The sequence below is a fragment of the Leptodactylus fuscus genome, chromosome 4, assembly GCF_031893055.1.
Source record: "Leptodactylus fuscus isolate aLepFus1 chromosome 4, aLepFus1.hap2, whole genome shotgun sequence".
Lineage (NCBI taxonomy): Eukaryota > Metazoa > Chordata > Amphibia > Anura > Leptodactylidae > Leptodactylus > Leptodactylus fuscus.
The window spans coordinates 180714979-180741919 of NC_134268.1; the positions used below are offsets into that span (position 1 = coordinate 180714979).

The 26941-nt window shown below is 42.7% G+C and overlaps 1 protein-coding gene across 4 annotated transcripts in view; it reads left to right on the plus strand.

Moving 5' to 3' along the window:
• HYCC1 (hyccin PI4KA lipid kinase complex subunit 1) overlaps positions 1–26941 on the plus strand; it is a 95350-nt gene that overhangs the window by 7667 nt on the left and 60742 nt on the right. Inside the window, exon 1 of one of the 4 annotated variants that reach the window (XM_075271444.1) lies at positions 24799–24873. The exons of the other annotated variants lie outside the window; for them this stretch is intronic. The gene's annotated coding sequence lies outside the window, so the exon portion shown is untranslated. Of the gene's footprint in view, positions 1–24798; positions 24874–26941 lie in introns of those variants that run through there. 4 annotated transcript variants of the gene reach the window in all.

A 26941-nucleotide genomic window follows, 5' to 3' on the forward strand; every position in this document is an offset into this window, starting at 1 on the left:
TTCGGTTAGGTGCAAACCGGCTGTAAAAAACATCCATTTTTTCAGTGTATGGAGGAATCTGTGAAACAGCTGAAAATAGGACATGATCTATGGGTTGACTGTATGTGACAAAGGACTTTCATAATAATGGTCATGAGTAGAGATGAGCGAACACTAAAATGTTCGAGGTTCGAAATTCGATTCGAACAGCCGCTCACTGTTCGAGTGTTCGAATGGGTTTCGAACCCCATTATAGTCTATGGGGAACATAAACTCGTTAAGGGGGAAACCCAAATTCGTGTCTGGAGGGTCACCAAGTCCACTATGACACCCCAGGAAATGATACCAACACCCTGGAATGACACTGGGACAGCAGGGGAAGCATGTCTGGGGGCATAAAAGTCACTTTATTTCATGGAAATCCCTGTCAGTTTGCGATTTTCGCAAGCTAACTTTTCCCCATAGAAATGCATTGGCCAATGCTGATTGGCCAGAGTACGGAACTCGACCAATCAGCGCTGGCTCTGCTGGAGGAGGCGGAGTCTAAGATCGCTCCACACCAGTCTCCATTCAGGTCCGACCTTAGACTCCGCCTCCTCCGGCAGAGCCAGCGCTGATTGGCCGAAGGCTGGCCAATGCATTCCTATGCGAATGCAGAGACTTAGCAGTGCTGAGTCAGTTTTGCTCAACTACACATCTGATGCACACTCGGCACTGCTACATCAGATGTAGCAATCTGATGTAGCAGAGCCGAGGGTGCACTAGAACCCCTGTGCAAACTCAGTTCACGCTAATAGAATGCATTGGCCAGCGCTGATTGGCCAATGCATTCTATTAGCCCGATGAAGTAGAGCTGAATGTGTGTGTTAAGCACACACATTCAGCACTGCTTCATCACGCCAATACAATGCATTAGCCAGTGCTGATTGGCCAGAGTATGGAATTCGGCCAATCAGCGCTGGCTCTGCTGGAGGAGGCGGAGTCTAAGGTCGGACCTGAATGGAGACTGGTGTGGAGCGATCTTAGACTCCGCCTCCTCCAGCAGAGCCAGCGCTGATTGGCCGAATTCCGTACTCTGGCCAATCAGCGCTGGCCAATGCATTCTATTAGCCCGATGAAGTAGAGCTGAATGTGTGTGCTAAGCACACACATTCAGCACTGCTTCATCACGCCAATACAATGCATTAGCCAGTGCTGATTGGCCAGAGTACGGAATTCGGCCAATCAGCGCTGGCTCTGCTGGAGGAGGCGGAGTCTAAGGTCGGACCTGAATGGAGACTGGTGTGGAGCGATCTTAGACTCCGCCTCCTCCAGCAGAGCCAGCGCTGATTGGCCGAATTCCGTACTCTGGCCAATCAGCACTGGCTAATGCATTGTATTGGCGTGATGAAGCAGTGCTGAATGTGTGTGCTTAGCACACACATTCAGCTCTACTTCATCGGGCTAATAGAATGCATTGGCCAATCAGCGCTGGCCAATGCATTCTATTAGCTTGATGAAGCAGAGTGTGCACAAGGGTTCAAGCGCACCCTCGGCTCTGATGTAGCAGAGCCGAGGGTGCACAAGGGTTCAAGTGCACCCTCGGCTCTAATACATCAGAGCCGAGGGTGCGCTTGAACCCTTGTGCAGCCTCAGCTCTGCTACATCAGAGCCGAGGGTGCGCTTGAACCCTTGTGCACACTCTGCTTCATCAAGCTAATAGAATGCATTGGCCAGCACTGATTGGCCAGAGTACGGAATTCGGCCAATCAGCGCTGGCCAATGCATCCCTATGGGAAAAAGTTTATCTCACAAAAATCACAATTACACACCCGATAGAGCCCCAAAAAGTTATTTTTAATAACATTCCCCCCTAAATAAAGGTTATCCCTAGCTATCCCTGCCTGTACAGCTATCCCTGTCTCATAGTCACAAAGTTCACATTCTCATATGACCCGGATTTGAAATCCACTATTCGTCTAAAATGGAGGTCACCTGATTTCGGCAGCCAATGACTTTTTCCAATTTTTTTCAATGCCCCCAGTGTCGTAGTTCCTGTCCCACCTCCCCTGCGCTGTTATTGGTGCAAAAAAGGCGCCAGGGAAGGTGGGAGGGGAATCGAATTTTGGCGCACTTTACCACGCGGTGTTCGATTCGAACATGGCGAACACCCTGATATCCGATCGAACATGTGTTCGATAGAACACTGTTCGCTCATCTCTAGTCATGAGAATAGCCCCCATTCTCTGATAGTCTTATGAAGACCTCCCAGACCTGTCATAGTAATATTACACTTGCGGCTGGTCTATGACCAGCCTCAATAGTAATGTACAGTATCTCCCATAGACTGCAATACACTTGTATTGCAGTCTATGGGACTTGCAATCAAATGATTGCAGGTTCAAGCCCCTTAGGCGGGGGCTAATAAAATATAGTCAAATAAAAATAAAAGTTCTAAATCACCCCCTTTACCTAGAATACATATAAAAGTAGAAAATTACTATGAAACACATACACATTAAGTATCCCTGTGCCTGGAAATGTCCGGTCTACAAACTTAGACTGGGCATCAAACTCTAAAAATTATTTTTGCCGTAGGGTGAATGTTGTAGCGGGAAAAAGAATCAAAAGTGCAGAACTGCCATTTTTTTTTTCGCTGTTTCACCTCTGAACTGATTAAAAAGGTGATCAAAGCAATAGACTTTCCCCAAAGTGGTATAACTAAAAAATGCCCTATGCTTCCCTGTACAACTTCAGAGCCACTTGCTAATGTGGCCTTTCTGCTGTTGCAAAACTATAACTCCCATATGTTATTTATTTTAAGTATTTTCCCACATTTTTTTTTGCTTCAAAAATTTTTTTTTCCCTATTATCCTCCTCTGAAATCTAGTCTTATGGTCTGATGCGTCTTCTAGTCTGAAAAATACGGTAGACAGGTTGTTCACGGCTCAGCCTCCCTTACTGTATACTTATGTTCTCTTTGATTATTTAGAGAGAAGACAATAATTTACACTGTCCCCCAGCAGACAGAGATGGTATTATCTCTAGCTGCTCATGTGATGCTGTGCTGTGGCATTTTGGTACTAACAGTGGAGCAGAGAGACAGGATTGAGACTAGAATGGAGTGGTTAACAGAAGGTTCTCCCATACCATAAAAATGGTGACGTATAAAGCTTTAAAGAGGACCTTCATGTCTTCTGATACCGGAGGCATTCTATACCGCTAGAAAGGTCACAGTGTGCTGAATTTAATGCACTGTCAGCTTTCCCATTATCCCCCCCCCCCCCCCCCCGATGCAGGAGATATCGCTGTTGTTTAGCTCAGCATCATCACTGGACTGGGAGGAAGGCTCCTTCTCTCTGACAGTACTATCAAGGTGCATACTGGCAAAGCTGACAGTGTGCTGAATTCAGCGCACTGTCAGCTTTCTAGTGGTATATCATGCTGCCCGTCTCAGAGGACATGAAAGCACCTCTTTAAGATAGTGTCTGCTCAGAAACAAACACAATAACGAACTACATATGAGTGGACTATGCATAAAAGTGCGAAGCGTGAAAGAGGATCTATTGAGGGTACCAGAGCGGGGTAAAGTGATTTAGCTGGGGTGATGCTTTAAATTTTATCATTGGAGTGTAGAATCCAGCTTCTCTCTTCCATCTTTCAGTACACGTCTTGTGATATCTTCGGCATACATCTCATGGGGTGTGACTAGAAGTCGTAGCAGGAGTTATAGTGTGTGTGTGTGTGTGTGCAGGCATGAGATGCAGAAGAGACTGCAGACCAGGGCTCAGTTGGAGTCAGGACCAATTTTGGGTGGGGTCTGAAAAAAGTTTGGCTTTAAAATAAAATTATTAATTATTTCTAATTTATACAATCACTAATAAGATGCTTAACATAATGGAAATTTCCTTGTCATAGCAGGTCAGTCACTATATTTCAGTTTCTGATGCACGAATCGCACTAGATGCACCACAATTATTAAGAGGCCTTTGCCTTTATAAATACCGGTTTTAACGAACGTGCCCTTAAGTGTTGTGGAATCGATCTAATAAAATACTGTGTCAGAGATGGATGGTCATATTTCTGGTTTTCTGGGCTCTCATCTTTCTACCACAGTATTTATCAAGCAGTCACGATCTACTGTGAAATATCACACATGGCCCTTCTCTTGTGAGCACATTCATTATGTAGAATAGCAGAGCTATCATGGGTGGAACACAAGGAGAAGTGTGGTTATCTAATGGGATATCACCCAGGGCCTTCACACATTCATTCATGTTTAACGTTTTTCTGTTATTCTATTTTTTGCTTTGTTCAAAACTGTTAGTGTTAGGGCCCTATGCTCCTGAGGTGGTGCAGTCGGATGCTGGGTGCTGTTACTTACATGTTACCTCTTTGGCCATGCAAACAGTTTTTGCAAGACGCCAGTATGCCTGCTGTACTTTCTTGGGGCCTTACTTCTCCAGTCTTTGCTGCTGTTGTATGGCCCTTCCTGTTCATCAGTATATGAACTGCCCAGCAAATGGACCCCGCACACATCAGTTAAAGGCCCATTCACATCATGTTTTGATCATGAGTTTAAGGTTGGGTTCACACCAGCATTGGCTCTACATTCGGGGATTCTGTGCATGATTCCACTTAGAAAGTGCAGAGACAAAAGTCCTGCAAGCAGAACTTTCCTTGCCGCATTTTAACAAATTTTTTGAGTCGAAAGCAGGCAGAAATCTGGCGGAACCCGTTATAGTCTGTAAGTGGATTAGGTTTCCATTCATGGGGTCTCCAAGCGGAATGAATGGAAACCCGAATGCAGGTGTGAACCTAGTGTAACTGAGCAGTTTTGTAGATGCAAAAAACTGATGCGAATAAAGGATGGAATCTGATGGCCGTGCGTCTATATAGTCAACGTTAAACAAAAACAAATCACTTTGTTCGTTCTTTTGTGGGACAAAAAAGTGTGGCTTGTCCTACTGTCCTACAGTAACTGATCTGTTTTTATTTAACATTGACTCTATGTAAACACATGCCCATCAGGGAAAGCGGCTGCCACAGGACCAGGGACATTAGGGGCCGGCGACAGCCGCTACCCCTGCATTTTCTTTTCTTTTCTTAATAGGCCGTTACTGGCTGGAGTTACTCCAGCTGGTAATGGGCCCTATTTACTTACCGATCCTGGCAGTGACCGGGATCGGTAAGTGAAGCCACAGGCCCCTTAAACATCATTATTATACTCGGGGATCTTTTCAGACCCCCGAGTATAATGATCGGAGGTCCAAGGGAGGTAAAGGAACATAAAAAACCATGTTGCTTATCTTTCCACGCTCCGGGCAGGTTCGGGCCTACTTCTAGATGCTCTCTGACGTTACATGACCCGGGACGCAGGTCCCGGTCATGTGACATCCCGGACATCATTGAAGAAGGCTTACACCAACGAGGACTGCAGCGGAGTCGGGGATAGGTGACAGTGTTTTTTATGTTTGTATCCCCTCTTGGTTTCCGATTATTATATTCTGGAGTCTGAAAAGACCCCAGAGTATAATGATTGTTCATGGGTGTCCACAGTGGGGCATAATAGTTTGTGCAGGGGCCACTATGGGGTATAATACTGTGTGCAGGGGCCACTATGGGGCATAATAGTGTGTACAGGGGCCACTCACGGGAATAATAGAGAGCACAGGAATGGCGGGGGGGTGTCGGTTGGGGTCTTTGGCGGGCGTCAGTCAGGGGAGGGGGCCTCCATATCAAAAGTTCACCACGGGGCCCCGCCGTTCCTAGCGACGCCACTGTATAAAAGTGATGTTTTTGTATATTACATATAAACAGAATTCTTTTCATCACCAGTGACTCCTTTCTCCTAAATCCCTCCCAGGCATGGTTTAACAGTATGTCAGTATTTAGTGTAAAATAAGTATTTATGGTGTAGAATAAGCATTTACAGTATAATAATGCATATATTACTAATGGTACATAGGCCTGCAGGCATTATACTCTCGCTCCACAAACCCATGAGCACTTAGGTAATCTCCTTTCCTTGATCTGCCTTGAGGCGTCTCGTGTTCAGGACTGTAGGTACCGGCAGTGGAAATGATACAAATAGGTTTTTCCCTCTGATACAGCTGGATAAGATGATGTTATACATGGGCGAGTGCTTTAGATCACTGCTTTTTAATTGGACATTTCTAGTAAAATTTTTGGAGGGATGGAGTGGGGGGGGGGGGTTTGTACATTCTAGTAGTTGAGAGAATAGAAGCCTTTTCATAAGAAAACTTTATATTTTATATATTATAGTATCCAAATCTGCTTATTTTGCTGTAGACTTCACTTTTTTATAAACTGCAAATATTTCACAACATCTGAACTTATGCTTCAGACCCTCTATGGTGTATGGTTTACGCTAGGTTCACACTTGCGTTCTGGTCTCCGTTCTGTGGTTTCCGTCTTCTGCATGTAAAAAGACGGAAACCACAGACCGGGTCCGGCGGTGAGCGTTTTATGCTCTCTGCTGCGAAACCGGTTTTTTAAATCCGGACACAGAGTACTGCATGTCCGACTCTGTGTCCGGATTAAAAAACCCGATTTTGCGGCGGAGAGCATAAAACGCTCACCACAGCTCACGGCCGGACAGCTTTCTCACCCATTCAAATGAATGGGTGAGAGAGACTCCTGCAGGTTTCCGTATCCTGCTCTGTTTTATGCAGGAAACGGAAACCTGGGCGCAGATGTGAACGAGCCCTTAGATCAGAGGTTCTCAAACTTATTTTGTCTACCGCCCACTTCGAGAATTAATTATTTTCTAGCGCCCCCCCCCCCCAATTTTTTTTTACTTTACTACATCTTAAGAATCACAATCGCAGTCATTATGTTAATATTGGAGCTTACCGCCATCTATGGTACAGTTTGGCAACTTTTGGACAGTAAATAGTTACTGTCTAGTCCCCTAGATGGCGTTACACGAGGAAACGCGTGTTAAGCGTAAAGGAGCGGTAAAGTTTGTGTTAAAAGCAAAAAACAATTTTAAAGGGGTAGCCTCATGAAGCTTGATCTGCCTTCTAAGCTGCCTAAAAATCTTCTTTCGGGGCCACACGGTGGCTTAGTGGTTAGCACTGCAGCCTTGCAGCGCTGGAGTCCTGGTGTTCAAATCCCGCCTAAAGGGCAAAAAACCATCTGCAAGGAGTTTGTATGTTCTCCCCGTGTTTGCATGGATTTCCATCCCATATTCCAAAGACATACTGATAGGGAAAAATGTACATTGTGAGCTCTATGTGGGGCTCATAATCTACATTTAAAAAAAAACAAAAAAAAAAACCTTCTTTCTTCCTGTCAATTAGCCCCGCCCCCAAATTAGCATGTAGCTCCGCCCACCACATAGCGTGATCCTATGGGATGACTGAAGGGCCTGTGATGTCATCAAAAGGTCCTGTAGACTTGGATTTACCTTGTACAGAGTTTCCTAAAGGACCTGGCTCCTCTGCCCACTAGCAGCCTGCTCTATATAATAAAGCTTTATCCTAGTGAACCTAGAGAGACCAGGTCCTTTAGCCCAGTAGGATTTAGACTGCTTTATATAAGAAAGCAGCACTTATTCCACACACACCCCTCTCTCTCACAGCAGGGAGCTAGGTGATGTGTATGTGTGGTGCAGACACAGGCTGGCTCTGTACACTCAGCCCCCCCCTCTCTCCCCCCACACAGTAGGGAGCTATGTCATGTGGCTCCCTCAGCAATGAGCAGGGGGCCAGGTTTTAGTGTCCATAATGAAGTGAATAAAGTAAGATAGTGGACAAACAAAGCAGTTTTGCTGAAGCAATGTATTTAGGAAAAGTCTTACATTCACATTAACAAGCAGTATAGATAGAATCATTGTTATGATACCACCCCTTTAAATTAGCCATCGCCCCCCTAAACCGCTTCAACGCCCCCCAATCATCTCTGTGCCCTTTACTGCCCCCCTATAGGCCTCCAGCGCCCACAAGGGGGCGTTATCGCCCACTTTGAGAAAGACTGCCTTAGATGCTAAGGCCCTATTAGATGGACCAGTGCAGTGCACCAGCATCCAGTTGCGGCACTCCGCTCCGGATTGGGCCGAAATGAGTGGGCCTAGTCGGGAGGGAGTGCCTTCAGGGGAACGTCCGGCCGCGGCATCTGCCTGAAGAAAGAGCATGTCGCTTCTTTTTTCCGGGTGAAGCAACAAACCGCTCACGGAAAAAGGAACCTATTGATTTCAATGGGAGGAGTTTTATTGGTCAGGATTTTGAGGCGGATTCCGCCTCAAAATCCTGACCAAAAACCCAGTGTGAACTCAGCCTAAGAGCGCTGCTGATCAGCTGTTTTCTCGATCACAGTAGAGGCTCTGTAATAATGCCTTTACTGTTTAGGATGCATCATATCGGCTGTTATTCCCCAATAAAAATGATGTAAAGTAATAGTCATGCCTGATATTCCATTGAAAATGGGAATGTTTATCTTGAGCTAGTTTAAGTGGCTAGGTTCATCTTTATAATGATGGCCTATTGTTAAAGAGGACCAGTCACAGGTCAGAAAAGACATACCTCATCTGATAGGCGCTGTCGCACACATTTTGGTGTTTTGTTTATCCAAATCTATTCAGCTATTCCCAAGATATAAGCCCCTTTAATGTTCAGGCAAATTAGGGTATACTAGCCTAGTCAGCAGTAATACTGTGTTCTCTCTTAGGGTGAGGTCATGCAGTGTTGCTGCACACTTGTCTAGTATGCCCTTATTTGCTTCATCAGTAAAAGAGCTTATATCTGTTGAATAGCTGGTCGAATCTGGATAAACAAAACTCCAAATCTGTTCAGCCACTCCAAAGCTATAAGTCCTTTTAGTATTGATGTAAGTTAGGCTATACTAGCCACGTAGGAGGTACACAGAAATACCACCTCCTGAGAAACCACAGTGTTACCACCCACTTGTTTAGTATGGAATCAACAAAACATCAAAATACTGAGGGTGACAGCACCCTATGAGATAAAGTGTGTCATTGGTCTTTTAGAGCTTCTTTAAGGCTACAGTCACATCTGTGTCGGAGTCTCCATCAGGGACTCTGAGGCAGATTCCCACCTAAAATCTTTGGACAGAAATTTCCTGTGTAGAGGACTTTTCTCTCCGCTGTTCTTATACTGAAACCTGAAGGACACTTGGCAGACCCCGTTAGTGTTTGTGGGGCTGCACGTGTCCTTGGGTAATCGCTGTTCTAGTGGATGGGCACTCCATTGTTCGGTTCCCCGGATTCAAACAACGGAGAGCCTGGTACAGATGTGAACCTAGTATAAAGCCTACATTCACATTTACCTGTAGTGTCCACTCAATTGCAGTGTCCACCGAAACTCAGTGAAGGGAAAAAAATCCTGCAGGGAGTACTTTTTCCTACCAATGGTTTCAGTTAAAATAAAATTATGAACACTTGACGGACCACATTATAATCATTGGGGTCTGCTGTTCTCTTTGTGTAACCACTATGTTAGCAGTCCGCCTCTGTTGTTTTGGTCCTCTGACAGAGACCCAGTGCTAATGTGAACCTAGCATCAGGCCATCAATATCAGATCAGTAGGGATACCACTCTCGGCACCCCTGCCGATCAGCTATCTGAAGAGACTGATGTGCTCCTCGTCGCTGTTTAGGAAGATCTTGTGCACAGTGTATTCCCTCCCCATTCATTTCATCTTTAAATGTATCGAGACATGGCCTTTTGTACAAGTCTGTAGAATACAGGCTTCAATTTACGGCTTTTTGTATTTTGCCAATAGGGGTTTTTTTTTTTTTTTTTTTTTTTTTAATTTTTCAATCTCGATCAGACCTATACATAAAGGCACAGTTTCTAGATTTGCTAAATGTTAAGCAACTGCTTTATATGCCGTTCCCTCCTATGCAAACGTCAGTAGATCTACATATAAATGACTTCGGCCTCTACAATTCTATAGCAAACCCTATGTGAATTGAAAATTTCTTATAAATTATGTAGATTTTTCATTATTTGCTCCCCACTATTGAGCCGCAGTGTTTTCTACCGTCAGTAAGGAAGTAACAATTAGCAGAGCCTTGGAGATGTTCTCATCCTACATTAATAAATGCCCTGTATGCTTCAGTGACTCATTATTATTAAAATTAGTAATAGAATAATTAAAACAACGCTCCCTGTGTTTTTCTGCTTTTCTGGGCCAGCAAAGCTTGCAAGCGCGTTCTGCTGCGAGACATCTTGATCCGCTCCTCTCAGTGACAGCCGCACAGTCTTTCCTTGAAATGTTTTATACATTTGTCTTGCTTTTAGTGGCTTTGTATAACATTTATTCATGCAAGGCTTTGTGTTGTAATAACAGGTGGGGTTGTGTGATAGAAACAATCCCGACTATTTCCATCACAACAGATGCCTATATATTTACTTGTATTATTGGTTGAGCATTTAGACAGAAGGTAAATGGTATTTAGCGCAATGTCCTTGCTGCACGCAGATGTTAAACGGTGTCAATACCGCATTATTGGATGGATTGACTCACTATCCAGCATTGAATCTTATAATAGGCTGAATTATTGAGTTTGGCTTTAGGATGATCCGGGTCAGCCAGGGGTGTAGTAAGCACTTCTTCCATGAGCATATATTTGGACCTGCCTCTACTTTTTGGGGAGGGAGTGGGGTGGATAACGCAACGCCGTCTTGTAAATCTATAAACCATTGATTGGATTTTAGTGTTTGTGTTTTCCTTTGTATTATTTAATGCGATAATGAAGCAGAGAAGTGTCTTGGGAAGTCGAAGTTCTCCAGCGGCAGATAGAAGGAATGTTCCCCAGAGGTGTCTGGAAAGGTTTCAATTCTAGCTGTCTGCCAGATGCTAGTAAAGGAAGCTCTGTTATTCTTCATGTTTTTCTATGTAGGGGTAAAAATTTATCTAGCAAAATCTTCTACAGCTTCTGTTTCTTTTCATGGTTCTAATAACGGAAAACCACAGCAATGTTGTCCAAGATTAGAAATATGGTCTCCTTCTTTAACAGAAATGGCCCTACTGTCCATGGGCTGCATCTAGTAATGCCGTTCATCTCTATTCATTTCAAAGAGGATGGGCTACAATACCAGACATGGCCTACTTGCAAGAGTGGCGCTGTTTCAGGGGGAAGAAAAGGTGGACCCATTTGGCCATGGCCAAAAAACTGATATGGATGGCCCACCTTGCTCTTCTTCCTCTTTTTAGTTACTATAAATGGTAGGTTAGCAAGAATAAAAGGCAGATGAAAGCTCATAGTAAGTGACTGCAGTATAAGACTACACATGTGGTTAGCAACCACAGAGACACCTGGCCCAGCGCTGTATACAAGTGTGTCAGAAGAAATGTGCCAGGCCTCAGATTCTTATCAACTGACCAAAGATTTCAGATACTTTTCTAATCTAATCTTAACTTCATCCATTCTGTACTGGTGATGAATCTGGTGCATGGACCTTCTATATATCTTCTCTATCTCTATGAATGGCGGCTGCTGCAGTCCCATAGACCACATACTGGTGACTAAATTCAGACACATGATATATTTGTATGCATGAGTACGTCCTGTATCTCTTCAGTGGTGTCTGTTTATGTAGTTCTGTGTCGGTGCCAGAAGTTTTTTTTATATGCATGTATAGTAAATGATCTTTTAAATGGCGCCATGTGAAAACTTATATTAGCATTTAACGGCCCATATAACTATATTTGTCTTTGTTAGAGAGAGAACGCCTTACAGCAATGGTTGGTAAGGTGCAAGGTTATTTGGTGTGTAGGTCTGGCACCTACATAGCTGTGCCCTACGTTTCTCCTCTTTGCCCCCCTGTCTGCAACTTGGGCTGTATAAGTGGCAAAAGCCCTGTACACCTTAAGATTTATACCTTGTAGTGTGGAATTCTTTTTCTGTTAATGTCTTGCTGGGCTGAACCCCTACTCATCCACCCACCCGCACAAAGTGCCGATTGATCTATTTACAGCGCTGGCTCATTGGTTACCACTGTTGCATTGCGGCATTGGGGTCCTTGGTTTGAATCTTACCAAGTAGAACATCTTCAATAAATTTGTATGGGTATCCTTTTCCTCAAACATGGCGAAAATATACAGAGAAGTAAAGTGAGTGCGCCTGTACTGAAGCCACAAACTCCCCCACCCCACAGTGCGCTCTGTGCTTTGAGTCCCTTGGTGAGAAAAGCGCTTTACGAACGTTTTGACATTACGGTATCATTATTTTATACTTCTCTTTGTGCTGTAATTGTTTGCTGTAATCCTATGCAACTATTGGGCATGTTGTCTTTAAAATCTGATGATCTGGAGCTTGTCTTGTACTACAGATGTCTGAATATTGGAATTTTACTACACCATGGAACAATATAAGCTATAAATGTTAATGGAAAAATCTGTGTTGGCCACAAGTGGTACAATACGTATGTATTCATAGCTGCAATGTGGAAACTAGAAGTCTGCCTTTATATGTATTTTTGTGTGCTTTCCATTGGTTTTTGAGGACAGCTTGAAGCCAGGGCAGTCAGCTAGTGATGCAGAACATGATTTGGAAAGTTTTAGCTTTGCTGACAAGGCTGGAAGAAGTTATTTAAAGCAGATCTGTTACTCATTTAGTGGTGAGATCTATTCTCATTTATTACAGGTTAGTGAAGCTGCTGTTGTAGATAGCCTTCAGCCTCGCTCTTCTTGCTGCTAAATTCTGTGCAATAGGTCGTTTTCCTGCAGTGTCTGTATCGGCATTACCACTTTTTCTCCAGAATAACTAATGGCCTGGATGTGAATGTGTTTAAGTTTATGCTGAGATTGTTCTAAAGAGGAATTATATTCTTTCAGCATTCTTCGTCAGTTCCCGGATGGTCTTTTTTTAAATTATTTTTTTTAAGAGCGGATGAAAATGTGAAGCTGGTGTAAGATAATAATGGTTTATTTCCTGATCAGCGGATCCATGTGATTTCAGTGGAATTTGCTGATGATAAATGACTCTGAAACCAGTTATATAGAGCTCTAGGCTGCGGCCCCATGTTGTGGAAACGTAGCTTTTTTTTTGGTGCTGAAGCCCGGAGTGGATTGAGGGTATTTTGGGAAATTTATATTGATGGCCTATATCTAGGGTAGGTTCTTAATATCAGATCAGTAGGGGTCCAAAGTTTGGCCTCCTGATAATCTGCTATCTCTGGATGGCATGGCCCCTGAACAACTGATCCATGCAAGGGCTAGAGATCAACTTCCCCCTTCCCCCTATCAGGGTTTTATGGCCTATCCTGTGGAGTCTTTTAACTTGAATGGGACTGAGCTGCAGGAGAGTCTTGTACCTGACAAATATGACACTACTAAGTAGAGCCCACAGTGTTGATTGTCCAAGCATAGTCTGTCTTGTCGTTGGTCAGATTGTTAGTGTACTAATAGATCTGCTGTGCATCTGATTGGCCACATAATCTTGAAGAGAGTCTGTCACCATAATCCAGCATATCAACTCCTGGAAAGGGTGTTATTTCCCTGTGGATTGGAACCTCCATTGCTGAGAGATCTCTATTTTTGGAAATATACAAAGGAGTTCTTTTGAGCAAAGAGTCAATGCTCTGAAGAGGTAAATGGTAATGCCCATAATGCTCTAAAGAACTTATTTGAATATTTACAAAAAAGGAAATCTCTTGGCAGTGCAGGCTAGGATTTACAAGGGGAAAACATCATTTAATTTAGGTAATCCGAAACTATCTGAAGGGCATGATTCTTGTGAAGGGCATTTAAAGGGAGTCTGTCACAGGAAGATGGGTACCAAACTAATGACAGTACCTTGGAGGGTGGCTTCTATAATGTCCGAAGATGCCTTTCTTATGAAAATCAGTGTTCTATTCTTATGTAAATTAGCTGAAAAGAGGTTTAGGAGCATTTCTTTTCTTGCTGGGGCTTCACTCGCCGATTCAGATATCCCACCTCTAACTGCAGACAAAGTAGACAAAGATGTCACTCAGTCAATGCGGTGGAGCTGAGCAGCAGCTAAGGGCAGGTTTTTTTTAGAGTGAAACCCCTGTATGAAAAAATCACCCCTAAAGCCCATTTCATCTAATTTGTATGAGAATAAAACAGTGATTTTAATGAAAATGGTGCTGCAATACAGATTAAGAAAGACCTCTTTGGAAAGTGTAGAATCAAGGTACTGTCATTAGTTTGCTACCAATTTTCCAGCTGCCTTTAAGTGTATGATCAGTTTTATGCCTGCTGTAGTATAAGATGCTGAGATCTGCGATGCTGTTTGTTTGGAGTTCTCACATTGGATTGTTACGTCACTCCCAATGTCCCTGAGTAACTACTAAGGGTGCATTCACACTACGTTTCCTGAAGCTTATTCTGAACGTAAAACACGTTCAGAATAAGCGGCGTATAAAGCAGCTCCATTCATTTCTATGGGAGCCGGCATACGAGCGCTCCCCATAGAAATGAATGGGCTGCTTCTTTCACTGCGAGCAGTCCCATTGAAGTGAATGGGAAGTACCGGCGTGTACGGCCCGGCATGAGCAGAGCTTGCCGTATACGCCAGCACTTCCCATTCACTTCAATGGGACTGCTCGCAGTGAAAGAAGCAGCCCATTCATTTCTATGGGGAGCGCTCGTATGCCGGCTCCCATAGAAATGAATGGAGCTGCTTTATACGCCGCTTATTCTGAACGTGATTTACGTTCAGAATAAGCTTCAGAAAATGTAGTGTGAATGCACCCGGGTGCATTCACACTGAGTAAACGCTAGCTTATTTTGTAGAGTAAAATTACACTTGTAAATTTTGCTATCCCATTGACTTCAATGATATTTTTTTACAAGTGTAAAAATACGCCTGTAAAAAATACGCCTGTAAAATGTCATTGAAGTCAATGGGATAGCAAAATTTACAAGTGTAATTTTACTCTACAAAATAAGCTAGCGTTTACCCAGTGTGAATGCACCCTAAGATGGGAAAAAGTTATGAGTAATGAGAATTCAAAGCATTTGTATTTGTTAGATTTGTATTCCCATGCAGCAGAATTGTTGCGGAAAAGTTGCATACAATTGAGTGTTTTTTTTTTTTGGTTTTTTTTTCTCCAGTAAGTGCATGGATTTCTGCAGACGTCATTCAGAAAGATGTCTGCAGCTATTTCTGTTGCTTTGTGAATAGGCTGTCTTTATTGGTACTTGGTATTTTAAGTGATATCCATAGCAGTATGTTCTGGATTTGCCATCTTTGTCAGTATGTAAGGTGTTGTTGAAGCAGCACTTGGCCTGTCTCTTATCTCTACTCTCAGTACAACCCTGGAAATAGAAAATGATTTAATATCTTGCCCTGTGTGCTGTGACAGGCGAGAGGCTTTGTGCAAGAATATAACATTTATTAAATACTATTTGTTACAAAGGTTCTTAAAAACCTCATTCTTGTAATGTGCACATAAACCGAAATCTGTCACTGTACTAATGCTTAGTTTAGGGGGTGTGGGGACAAAGAAGTAGAGAATCCACTCTGAATGTCTTGCTGGGACACTTAGTAAGGGAAGAAGGAGGAGAACCTGTCATGGCAGGTCAGCTGAGATTACTAAACCAGTCCGATGATGTCAGAATCATTGTTTGCAGCATTCTCGATCTTGACTAAACCAGAGCATGTAACTATAGGGGTGTAGAGGTTGTGGTCGCACCCAGGCCCGAGAGTCTTCTGAGGATTCCTCTGTTTCATGTGAGACCTGTACTACATAACTTATTGTAGCTTCTATGTACCCTCTCTCACAGCATCCCCGGCATGTTGTTATTTTGTGGTGTTTTTCTTTCTTGACCTTAAGGTAGGGCTTGAGGATTATCAAATTTGTGATACATCAGGCATTTTACCTACTTAAGCCTTGTCCCTTTTTAAAGCCATTTATCCCCCCTTTAGAATGTTTTGGGAGAACCTCGTGAGATTCCAAATCAAAATCTGCTATTTTTATATTCCAAGATCTCTTCAGACCCCAGAGTATAATTAGTGGAGGGCCAGGGAAGTGAGCAAACATAAAAACAGCAAGCGAGCCTTCACACGGAGTAAACGCGCGTGTATTTTTGCATAATACACGTGTAAAAATAAGACTCCCATTGACTTCAATGACATTTTGCAGGCGTATTTTTACACGTGTAAAAAATATCATTGAATTCAATGGGAGTCTTATTTTTATACATGTATTTTTACACGTGTATTTTGCAAAAATACGCGCGCGTTTACTCCGTGTGAAGGCTCTCTTACTCACCTCCTCAGGGCTCCGGCACTGCGTATGGTCGTCTTCAGAAATGCCAAATGATATCAGGGACTGCTGAGGCCTGTTAATGTGTTTCATTGGTCACATGGCCTTGTAACACAAAGTCACAAACATGACGACATTGTATGACCAATGTCGTAACACTTGCTTCTGTGTGTCACAACACCAATAACAGGCCTCAGCGGTCCCCGACATAATTCAGGAGGTCTGAAGTTGTGTCTTGTTTATGAGTTACAGAAATTGCTAAGGGGGCGTTCACACTACTGCCACTGTCGGCCACAGGGTATCCATATTCAGCCTCTCCGTCCCCAAACCCTCTGCCTGCTTCTCACCGAGACTACCCATTTGACAATACATGGCCTAATTTTCTTATCTGACACTGAAATTAACAGTGCTGTTTGCTCAAGAATGGTAGGGTCAGAGGGAAAGAACTGGAGTTGGTGAAGGCGCTGAAAGGTCCTCTTTAATTATTGTGTCCCCTAATTCTTCTCCACTTTTTCCTCCTTTATGTGATTGGTCATGCTCTCTATTATATTGTGCACTTCCCAGCAGAGGCCATAACCCTCTAATGAACAATTGATTCTTATGTTCCAGATGGTCTGGTTTTGGAAAGAGTTGTCATTAAGTAGAATGGGCAGTTTGAGATTCCTTCGTCCTCATCTGGACATTGGAAGTAACAGAAGCAGACCCATTGCTGACCTTTAACCATGTCTTAGTCAGCGAGTATGTGTCTTGGCTTTACGACTTGTACAGTAGGACAAGGTTCACATCTGTATATCAATTAGTGAAGGCGCAGAATCCGCTAGACTTGCTGTAATAAGCGCTTCATTTAATATAGATGGAGGGTCATATATAAAGGGATTTTTGACATCCAAACTTGAAATTGACTTGTGAGGCTGCTGTCAAGCAAGTCTATTAATCCGTTTTTTCTTTTTATTGATCTGGTGCTATTGTAAATCTATGGGACTTTTTATGTGTGCATGTGTTATTAGGGTGCATGCACACTACGTAACGCCGGGCGTGTATGAGAGCCGTACACGCCGGCATTACGGCAGACTGCCGAACACTTCCCATTCACTTCAATGGGAGCGCTTGTAACAGCGGCGTTTACGAGCGCTCCCATTGAAGTGAATGGGAAGTGTTCGGCAGTCTGCCGTAATGCCGGCGTGTACGGCTCTCATACACGCCCGGCGTTACGTAGTGTGCATGCACCCTTACTGTTCGTTTGTGGGTGCAAAACGCCCATTGAAGTCTATGGAGAGTATTCAGAATGCAGATGCTTCTGTATGTCATCTATATGTTATTCATATTATATCTGCTTTTTTAAAGGAGATGTAGTTGCAATAATGCATTTCCTTCTTTGAGGACCACCAGTGAATATTTTGGATCTGTAATGCAGATGCAGTCCTGAGGATATATGAACGCTAGATCCATAATATCTCTGTATAATGTATATTTATATCCTGTGTGAAATTGCCTAATGTTGGGGTTCCCCGCCACTTCTTTTTTGAGATTGTGGTTTGATGCTGTGTCCTCCAGCACCACATGATCATGGTAGTCAGTGACTCATGGTAAACACAATCTAGTGTCGAAAACCCCACTTTCAATAAAATTCAACTTTTTAAAAGTTGTCTTGACAAAGAAGACAAGAAGACTTCACTTCTGCAATGTGGGGCCTTAGAAAAAAGCCTGGAAATTTTTTTTTTTTTTTTTTTTGATGGCCTATATTCGGGATTTTCGATGGGAGCTGAGATGCACTAACATTATATGGCCACATCCTATCCTATCCTATCCTTCCTACTAATCCTACTAATATTATAAATGTGAAAGTTTGTATGTTTGTGTGTTTGTTCCTCAATCACGCAAAAACGACTAAATGGATTTGGCTGAAATTTGGCACATAGATAGATAGGAACTTCGATTAAAATATAGGCTACTTTTTATCCTGGTAAATAACATCACTATATTACTGTTAAGCACGAATTTACACACACACTATGTTTGAGGACCTTTGATGACATCACAGGCCCTTCAGCTGTCCCATAGGCTCATGCTATGTGGTGGGTGGAGCTACACACTAATTTGGGGCGGAGCTAAACAGGAGGGAGCCAGACAGTGTGTAAGCTGAACACAATGGAGTCTCATAGAAGATCAGGAGACTACAGAACATACAGGCTGTGTCTGGACAAGAGCAGTATCAGCTGTAGAGTTTCAGTAAGTAGGATGGGGAATCTGTTGTTCTGCCTTGGATGGGAGAGGGGGGAGAACTGTTCTACATTTCAGCAACATCCGTTCAGCCGTGTCTAACACACAAGCTGCTCAGACACTCTCACACAACACAAGCCTGTATTCTAAATCAGCAGATGTAGCAGAGCTGAGGCAGCAGTTTGTGTGCGTAACACAGGGGCATGTGGTCTTCGGACTGTGCTGGGGGAGGGGGTGGGGATGGGAGGGCAAACTGTGTCAAATTTCACCAGCAGCCATTCAGCCGTGTCTAACACAGAATTTCCCGATGTAGCTGAGCTACGGATGTGCATATACCTGGGGCTGCTGCGCATATGCACAGATGTAGCAGAGGCGACATGCGGATGCAGGCGGATCACCGCCAACCACATTTGGCTAATTATTAGCAGCTCATCGCCAACAACAACCCGCAGACGAAGTCGCGGGCAGAAGCTAGTACTATATAGTAAGCCATCTGCTAGGGCTGGCAGCAGTCCTGAAGGGCCAATAGTTGTAGAGGCCGGGTATTGGCCCCCCCACCACTTACACATGGATTTTCTTTTCTGAGAGGGGCCACACGGTGGCTCAGTAGTTAGCACTGCAGCCTTACAGCGCTGGGTCCTGGTGTTCAAATCCCGCCAAGGGCAGAAAACCATCTGCAAGGAGTTTGTATGTTCTCCCCGTGTTTGCATGGATTTCCATCCCCATATTCCAAAAAGACATATCCATAGGGTAAAATGTACATTTTGAGCTCTATGTGGTACTCACAATCTACATTTAAAAAAATAAAATAAAATTTCTTTTCTGAGGATAGGCCATAAAAAAAAAAGCCAGGAAAAATCCCTTTCAATTTCTAATGACTGCCATATATGTTAGAAGATCCTTTCATCACCTCCTCCAACTCCAATTCTTCGTATTTCTCAATAGGCGCTGCTCCAATGATTCCAGCACAGTTGGTATGTTTTTTTCTCTAGCCTCCACCATTTTTGAGCATTTGATGCAGTTATCTTCAGCACAGTTATGCTTTCTGCTATAAGGTAGATGGGTCCTGTCTTTTTTGTCCAGCCCAGGGATCACCCATCTGACTGCAGAAAATATACATGTCCTCAAACTAGCAAACGTGATTGCTCAGGAATGATGGGGGAAAATTGCAAAAGGGTCGGAAATGATAAGTGGAGTGATCATATGTTGTCAAAAGCACTTGAGAATCCTCCGTACCACGGCAGTCTGTAAGTTATTAAACATTTGAATCTGTTCCAGGAAGGATTTGAACATGTGCCATTCTTATGTATGTAGTGTAGATAGATGTAGATTTGTGTCCTGTTGTGGTTTTGATAGCTGACTAAGGCGGGACAGTACACATTGAACACTGTTAACCTGCAGCCTCTCGCATCCGAGAGAAGCTCAATCCCCACGGTTCGCGTCTGTCTCCTGGGGGAGACTTAGGTGCATGAAGTGGGGAATACTGTGGATCTCCTGAGTGTTGGGATCTGATGCTAATGATTTATAAACAGGATACAGATGAAACCTAGACATATGCGTCACATCCCATTGAAACCTCCTTGGTACTTTTTTGGCTTTGTTCCTTGTATGCTACAGTAGTAGAGATGAGCGAGTAGTACTCGATCGAGTAAGTATTCGATCGAATACTACGGTATTCGAAATACTCGTACCCGATCGAGTACCACTCGCTGTTCGAATGTAAAAGTTCGATGCAGAACCAGCATTAACGCTGGTTCTTCTCCTACCTTTAGAAGTCTTCTCCGTGCAGCTTCCCCGCGGCGTCTTCCGGCTCTTCATTCACTCTGCCAGACATCAGGCCTGGGCAGAGCCGACTGCGCATGTCCGCTTGTAGTGCAGTCGTAGTGTAGTCGGCTCTGCCCAGGCCCGATGCCTGGCAGAGTGAATGAAGAGCCGGAAGATGCCGCGGGGATGCCGCACGGAGAAGACTTCTCGGAGGATCCAGCCCGACCCTCACTCGTGGACTTGGTAAGTATAATTTGATCGCACGTTGCCTACCCCTGAAATGAGCATTTTCCCCCCCATAGACCTTAATAGGGTTCGATATTCGATTTGAGTAGTCGAATATTGAGGGGCTACTCGAAACGAATATCGAACCTCGAACATTTTACTCTCCGCTCATCTCTATACAGTAGGTATGACTGAATTCTGTAGATATTCCTACATGACAGGAGTTACAATGTATTCTCTGTCCATATAGAGCTGCTGCAATGCTGGTTAGGTTGTACGCTTGCTACATCTACAGGGCTCACAGGTACGTTCCTGGGTGTGTCAAATCCATTTTATACATAATTACACCTTCTGTCCCTCATAGAGAGCATTGTAAGTAAATAGCAGAGCAATGGAGACAGACTCATGGCTTCTGTATATGGGGTAGACTTTCACTCCTTCTTAAAACTACCACAAACCTAGACCAAGGAATTAATGCACAAAACTGTTTATTTGGATATCAGAATGACCACCGCTTTACTTGAATCCCAGGTGTAGTGAGGAATACTGTGCGATCTCCAGTGTCCAATGTAGAAAACCATCCAGACTGCAGTAAATGGTTGACAGCCTCTGACTAGCTGTTCTACCAGAACTGGTCTACTTTAAGAGAACCTTTTGACTTTGCTCTCCTGTGCCGTGACTATCTCTGGAAGATGCCAACATTATGACATCCTATCCAAATCCCCTTTTAGCTTTGGTAACTGTTAGTATTTTACTTGTCTTGTGTATTGTATGTAAACCCTCAAATGTACAGCACCATGGAATTAATATAATAATGTACAACACCGTGGAATTAGTATAATAATGTACAGCACCATGGAAATAATATAATAATGTACAGCACCATGGAATTAATATAATAACGTACATCACCATGGAATCAATATAATAATGTACAGCACCATGGAATTAATATAATAACGTACAGAACCATAGAATTAATATAATAATGTACAGCACCATGGAATTAATATAATAATGTACAACACCGTGGAATTAGTATAATAATGTACAGCACCATGGAAATAATATAATAATGTACAGCACCATGGAATTAATATAATAACGTACATCACCATGGAATCAATATAATAATGTACAGCACCATGGAATTAATATAATAACGTACAGAACCATAGAATTAATATAATAATGTACAGCACCATGGAATTAATATAATAATGTACAGTACCATGGATATAATATAATAATGTACAGCACCATGGAATTAATGATGTATAGCACCTTGGTAATGATATAATAATGTACAGCACCATGGAATTAATATCATAATGTACAGCAATATTGCAATTAATTGTGGTCTAAAAATATATAATAATAATAATACATGGAAGGAAAATAATACAGGAATTTACATTTATTCCTAAACCACACTGTACCTCACATGCAATGGCTTAAACGAGGCCCATCCTGTTAAATCTATACAACTATACAGACAAAGCTTATAGGTCATGATGTGTCTGCTTGGCTTCAGCCCCCAGGATTACGGGAAGGGGATCCTGTGCCCCTTGTTTGAATAGAGTCCTGGTAGAATGTGTGTGCTGGCGCTCTATTCAACTCTATGGGAATGACTTTAATAACAGAGTGCTACATGTGACTATCTCAGAGTACATTGAGATAACTGTATAATCTTATTGTTGCAATACCTGTAAATCCTTCCTAGCGTCATTGATATTCCGTGATTTCTCAAAAGGAACAGAATAAGTTACATGTGTGGTTTGTGCAAATGTTTCCAGATCAGAGACTTCTGCTTACAACCTCCAGTGGGTTTTGCCTCTGCTGCATGGCAACACATCCCGCAGGACACACGTTTAAAGAAATCCTGAATTTGTGCCAAGATCGCGGTTGAATTGGATCTTTGCATTTTCAAAGATAACACGCACCAGAGTATTGTGGGCCATTTACATTTTATTTGAATGCCGGAATTTTCCTTCTTTTACTTGTAAATGTGGGCCTTTCTAAAAAGCAGTTCACCAAGAATAGCAGATTTTTCCCTTCTTTGCATTTTTGTTCTATTTTACTAGTGAACACAAAGGTTAAAAAAAAAAAAAAAAAAAGTATGATATTAATGATTTCATGTCTGAACACTTAATTCATACTAAAGATTAGTGAGGTTTGCTCTTTGAAGTTAAAAAAAAAAAAAAAAAAAAAAAAGTCTTCCTTTTTAACCCCCAAAATGACCCTCTTCCCAAATGGAACGTTTTCTATATTTCGTTAAAAAAGTCAGCAGAAGTTGATCTGTAATACATCATTCACAAGAATGTCTTCTGAATGCCCCAAAAAAGCTGCTTTTTTTTTTTTTTTTTTTTTTTTTTTGGGGGGGGGGGGGGAAGAGAGATTTTGCTGCAGTTTTTTTGAGCTAGAGCCAGGAGTGGATTTGATAGTTGGGATAAGTATCAGGCCGGGTTCACATCTACATTTGGGTTTCCGACTCCTTGAATGGAAACATATACGCATTGAAAAGCGGTTACCTACAGGAAACCTGCGGACCCCATAGACTAGAATGGGGTCCATGTGGTTTCCGCTCGGTTGCATCCCCATTGGGGCATCCCCAATGCTGCCAGAGAAATCTCCAGCGCTGCCTCCATCTTCGTCTGCCTCGCTCCGTATCTTCTTCCAGTGCTGGGGGTCAAACTTTTATGCATGTGCAGTTGGCTCTGCACATGCCCGCCGACTGCACATGCCCGCTTGGTGTAAGTGGCCATTTTCTTGTGGCTGCTTACCCCAGCTTACTGTGTAAGCGGCCACAAGACAATGGCCGCTTACACCAGGCAAGCATGCGCAGTTGGCTCTGTCCGAGGCCTGATGGCAGAGCCGACTGCGCATGCCTAGAAGTTTGAAGCCAGTGCCGGAAGAAGAGGAGGGCCATTCCAGAAGAAGATAGAGATGGCGCTGGAGATTTCTCTCGCAGCATTGAGGGCGCCCCCAGTGCTGTGAGAAAACTCATTTGCCTACCAATAAAAAACAGGATTTCTACCAAACGGCGGCATGGAGAAGACATCTAAAGGTAAGAGAAGAATAGCCTTTATTAAGGCTATTCTTATGTGTTAGAGACAAAAAGAAATGCCATTTTAATGATAGAATCCCTTTAACTTCGGTTTTCTTGCTGCCATCTCCTGACTGATCTAGTTTATACGTTTGCTGAAAAGCTCCCCATGATGATATGTCATGATATGAGTAGAGGGACATGCAAGTTATTGTATTACTACAGTTTACAGTTTTGTTCACATCTACAATATTTCCATTGCTGTTCTCTGTCTTATCAACCGCTGTGCTTGCTGTGTCATACGACGGACACCTATGGTGCCCATTGAACCCCATTGTCTATAATTGGGACCGCTGGGTTTGCATCAGGGTGTCCGCCATTTCTCAGAATAGCACAACATGATATGCTATTTTGTCTCATGTCTCCAACGTAGATGTGAGCGAAGTCTTAGATGTGAAATATGAGACCACAAACTATAAGTTTTCTTCTCTTATAATATCTAAATTGAGCATCTTGCACATTTCCCATCACTAGTTATAGTGAATAAGATGACCATGTGTTGTCCTTTGACCTTTTCCGTTCTCCTGGTTATCAGGGTTGAGATATTATTGCTTATGGGTCACAATCTTATTTTCACCTGATGGGCTGGATCACATTTGGCATTCAGTACAATCAATGAGCCAAAGGTCTCACAACGTCTCACATTAACTTGGAATGGTTTCTATAAATATGTTCTGTTTTCGTCCTTGCTTTTATTATTTTGTTTCTTCATTCTTTCTCTGAGGAGGCGATTGAGTGAATTTCATTGTGAAAACAGGTAAAATTACCGTAAGTGCGGATAAACTTGCTATATTCCCATTGACTGTACATTGTGAATTTTATTTGCAGAGATGGAGATAGATTTTATTTGCAGGAGACAGAGGTAAGATTGATTCTAAAAGATTAGAAAACATTGGACTAATTCATCCTAGAGCTAAATTCACAGGAGCACACTGTATAATGCCCACCATGCTGCTGCTGTTTCTGTATACATGAGACAGATAAGGGTACATGATGTCCTCTGTGTGCTGTGTATGGGAAACTTCATAGCAGCTAGTCCCTGCGCACACTGCAGCTGAGCTCTGTGCCCTGGTCCTCTATGTTGGGCTATGTTTACTTGACTGTAGTGGTGATCTATCTATACCTTGTATCTAGAGATGAGCGAACACTGTTCGGATCAGCCGTTCTGAACAGCACGCTCCCATAGAAATGAATGGAAGCACCTGGCACGGCGACCGGACCCCTCCATCTCTCAGGCCTCTGCAGTAGATGGCATGAAGCTACTGAGACCAGTAATTGGTTGCAGTGGTCGTATGGAGTATGCAGACATATTATGGCACCCAAGTCAACAGAGCATGTTGGGAAGGACTGAAGGAGGAGTGGAGGGTGAAATGTTTATGTAGGTATTCTATTGTTTTATCACATTTCCTGGCTTTAGGTCCATATTTAATTATGTCGGACAACTTATATAAGAATAAGACCATAGCAGTGTCTTCTCCTGCAAATGGTTCCACCAGATTTTGTAAATTCGACTTGATTTGGGACATTCTGTACAGGCCGATTTTCTCCTTGACTTTTCCTTGAGTTATTTCTTCTGCTTCAGTGTTGATCTTTCACTCTTGAGCAAATACCAGCACTATTAAGTGCCAGATCTGTGTTCTCCAAAGGTGTCAGCTTGGGACACATTTAATGTTGTACAATTGGGCAGGTAATATCTTTGTATAAGTATGTTTGTATGTGGTCACCATTTGACATTGGACTTCTGATCCAAAAGAAAGGAAGCGATATAGAATAAAGATGCTTGCCGCTCTTTTACGAACAACTCTGGGGGGGGGGGATTTATTGAGACTAAGGTTTCCTAAACCAGTCTTAATTCATTCCCCTGTTGGCTTAAGATATGCCCGAATTATTAAGAGGCTCCAGCCTCTTTAATAATTCTGACGACCCTAGGGTGTCTTGTGTGCTAGAATTGAAATTTCTGGCAGCCAAGAACTGGCGTACATTTCTGATATACCTCACAACAGTTTTCTGGTGTAAATTTGTGGGGCCAAGGCATCCTCTGCATGTTTTGGTCTCTACCCCACTTTACCTACTTTTATAGAAAGTGGTGAGTGGGTCACAGAGATGCGCCATATCTATCCCAGAAAATTGGCATAGATGGTTTAGAACATTCCCTATAATGTCTTTATTTCTCTTTCTAACACCTGCATACAGTATTTCACATTATTTTACAAATGGAGTCAGCACTCGCTGTCCTAAGTAAGGCTCACAATCAAACAAGGATGTCTTTGCATGTTCTTCCTGAGTTTGTATGGTTTTCCTCCACATTCCAAACTTCATGACGATGTTGTCATTGGTTGGTTATGAACCCAGGAACCCATATGTTGTAGGTGAAGCTTTGTTTGGCCATTGGGCACATTGAGTGGACATAGCACATGATGGTGGTATAATGGCTGCATAGTTTGTTCTCTTGCTAAAAGCATTATAAAACTAATTTAAGGATTGGAGAACAATATTACTGATTATGGACTCTAGATTTTAAGGACTCGTTGATCCAGGGTTTTTATACCGACCTCCAGATTTGGAGTCTGGAAGGAATTTTTTCCCCCTGAAATAGGGCAATTGACATGAGCCTCATGGGGTTTTTTTTGCCTTCCCCTGGATCAACACTGTAGGGATTGTAGAGTTATAGGTTGGACTTGATGGACTAATATCTTTACCCAACCTCATCACCTATATATGTAACTATGTCTATTCCATAGGTAAGTTGTGGTTAAATCGCAGCAATTTGTCAACAACATATGGTCTTCATGCTAAAGCTCTGTTCACACTTATGTCATGCAGGAATGTAAAATCGGGAGATACAGAGACCTAAGGTGATAGCAGTCACTCTGGCCTTGGTGCCTAAAAAAGGTCCAAAGAACTTTAGTTATCGAAAGTAGAAATTGTATCCATTAATACCAAATGTTGGTCAAATTTGCTGTTCACTTCATATGAATATTATCTTATTGGTGCAAGAATTGGAATCTGGAACAGCTGGAATCTCTTTGAACTGGACTTATGGGAGACATGGCCAATGGGGTTATACTGTATATTTGTGAAAATGACACAACTTTATTCAAATTATTGCATATTTCTCTGAAATATCATCTTTTTAGTGTCAAAGGTATTCTAGGAATGATTTGCGAACAAAAACATTTAGATTTGGAAATTTTAGAACATCATGCTTATTTTGTGCTATATATCGTAATACTGTATATAATAAAAGGCCCAGCAAGAATGGCAGTCTTGTTTGTTCAGACAGACCTTCCAGTGGAAAACTACAAAGTGCATAGGAAATGATATGTTGTATCGCACATTGAGAGCCAGTTGCAGTGAGCAGAATTTCACCTTTAGATAAAAGCTTTTTATGATGCGCCATAGCTGACAGTCATTACGTAGCTGACAACAGTCACTTTGTGGAAAAT